The 2,579-nt window shown below is 44.9% G+C and overlaps 1 long non-coding RNA gene across 1 annotated transcript in view; it reads left to right on the forward strand.

The window, feature by feature from the left end:
* Positions 1 to 2,086, forward strand: part of LOC311089459 — a 3,024-nt gene extending 938 nt beyond the window's left edge. The window contains exons 1-3 of the long non-coding RNA XR_014607697.1: positions 1 to 470; positions 521 to 1,069; positions 1,113 to 2,086. The exon at positions 1 to 470 is cut by the window's left edge and continues 938 nt beyond it. This is a non-coding gene — a long non-coding RNA (uncharacterized lncRNA). The remainder of the gene's footprint in view (positions 471 to 520; positions 1,070 to 1,112) is intronic.
* The last annotated feature ends 493 nt before the right edge of the window (positions 2,087 to 2,579 follow it).

A 2,579-nucleotide genomic window follows, 5' to 3' on the forward strand; every position in this document is an offset into this window, starting at 1 on the left:
GATCGCCCATGAGTGCAGAATGAATGGGAGTCTATGGCGCTAGACGGCTAAATGTGTCTCTTTCACTCGATTGCCGTTGAGAAATCTCAGATTTGATTGTAGGTTTTGCAAGTTCAACATGGGTTATAGGTCGAAAGTTGAATGAACGAGTACTTATGTCCTTTCGATTTCTTACAGGTTGAGTTGTTGTTGCCCATAACATGCTAGCATTCTGCTAATGAACGCTGATTGGTCAGTGAAGGACTGATTACGACCAGAGAATCCGCTTGATGGAACAAAAACTCTTCTAGCACGTGTGTTTGCCTGTGTCAGCTGTGTTGTGTGTTTGCCTGTGTCAGCTGTGTTGTGTGTTTGCCTGCGTCAGCTGTGTTGTGTGTTTGCCTGTGTCAGCTGTGTTGTGTGTTTGCCTGCGTCAGCTGTGTTGTGTGTTTGCCTGCGTCAGCTGTGTTGTGTGTTTGCCTGCGTCAGCTGTGTTGTGTGTTTGCCTGCGTCAGCTGTGTTGTGTGTTTGCCTGTGTCAGCTGTGTTGTGTGTTTGCCTGTGTCAGCTGTGTTGTGTGTTTGCCTGCGTCAGCTGTGTTGTGTGTTTGCCTGCGTCAGCTGTGTTGTGTGTTTGCCTGCGTCAGCTGTGTTGTGTGTTTGCCTGTGTCAGCTGTGTTGTGTGTTTCCCTGCGTCAGCTGTGTTGTGTGTTTGCCTGCGTCAGCTGTGTTGTGTGTTTGCCTGTGTCAGCTGTGTTGTGTGTTTGCCTGTGTCAGCTGTGTTGTGTGTTTGCCTGTGTCAGCTGTGTTGTGTGTTTCCCTGTGTCAGCTGTGTTGTGTGTTTGCCTGTGTCAGCTGTGTTGTGTGTTTCCCTGTGTCAGCTGTGTTGTGTGTTTGCCTGTGTCAGCTGTGTTGTGTTTCCCTGTGTCAGCTGTGTTGTGTGTTTGCCTGTGTCAGCTGTGTTGTGTGTTTGCCTGTGTCAGCTGCGTTGAAAAAATTATATCCTGAGAAAAGTGGATTTTGAGGGGTATAGCGCCATAGACCTCCATTCATTCTACACTCGTCCTGTGAGCGCCCTCATGTGGAGCCAGAGTGGAACTGCACTTGTCCTGTGAGCGCCCTCATGTGGAGCCAGAGTGGAACTGCACTCGTCCTGTGAGCGCCCTCATGTGGAGCCAGAGTGGAACTGCACTCGTCCTGTGAGCGCCCTCATGTGGAGCCAGAGTGGAACTGCACTTGTCCTGTGAGCGCCCTCATATGGAGCCAGAGTGGAACTGCAGCCAGTTCAGAAGCCGGAAATTTACTGAGAGTGGAACTTCTCCCCTTACTAGACATTCTCTGGTAAGGGGTTTAATGATATTGTAATGTCCCAAAAACGGCAGACCCATCATGTCTCGCGACTGAAATATATACACAAATCAAAATGACCATTCATGACCTCTAATGCAAACAAGTGTCTCTGGAACTATTTTATATTTGATCATTTGGAGCGCAAACACCATCGCACACCTGCAGGTGATAGGTGTGTGGGAAAAAAGACCATGTAGGTAGGTCAAGTAATAAACAAAAAACAAAGAAATCCCGCACACTATCCGAACTTGCAAAAAAGTATCAAAGACTCTTTATTAGCTTAGCAACGTTTCGGTCTCACGACCGTCATCACGCAATAAATGAGAAATAGTCCACAGATGCATGTCTGTAATTTATAGTAAAACATCTCGCATTAACTCGGATCTCAAACAGATTCATTAACAGTCATTACTCCAACACCTGCGTGACATCATTAACCAGCGTGGCTGAACATTTTGCAACTGTACGGTTTCAGGAAACAGTCGAGATTATAGTTGATTTCTTCAGCGAGTTACGCTCATGTACGGGAAACACACCCCTGATCGAGTCTGTTTTAACAGGTGTGTATCATGATGATGTAATGGGTGACCAGGGAATGACCAGTGCATTAAAACACATGTGTCTGGTCAGAGGATTGTGTCCGGTCTGGAAGAGGTTTGAAGGCCATATTGATGTGCTTTCTCTCTATTCTCAGGACACTGATTCTTCTGTTCCAGCTCTTCTTCTGTTTGAACTGGATTAAACACCAGATTGTGCAGATTCTCTCTCCTGTTTTATTGTGACTGTGTCTGATTGCTTTAAAATGCTTCAGGTTTTGTAGAGCCATAACAGGTTTCCAGCGTCCAATCAGTGGAACATCAGAACAGGTTTTTAACATCACATTTGGTCTCTGAATATATGGCAACCCCTGAGGGTCAGAGACGAAACTATTCCTGTCAAACAATATTAAACTCGAGATACTGATCCAGGAACAGGTCTAGAGTCTCAATCATCTACTTAGGGAATCGTCAAATTTAATCGTCTCAATCGTAAAATACAGTGTGCACTGAAACGTTTACTCCCTAAAAAATCCCACAATGCAGCATGAAAATCAGGGAGCATTTATTCTCATGTTCCCTTAATAGAATTTTTGAAGTGTGAGTGAGACATAAAAACTCAATACACTGCATGACACATGATTTTTGTTGTTATTCAATCATATTTTAGCATAAATATAAATAATCTGATCGCCAGCTGATTGAGACGCAACCTT

Source organism: Abramis brama (assembly GCF_963993115.1).
Source record: "Abramis brama genome assembly, chromosome: 9".
In the NCBI taxonomy this organism is placed as follows: domain Eukaryota; kingdom Metazoa; phylum Chordata; class Actinopteri; order Cypriniformes; family Leuciscidae; genus Abramis; species Abramis brama.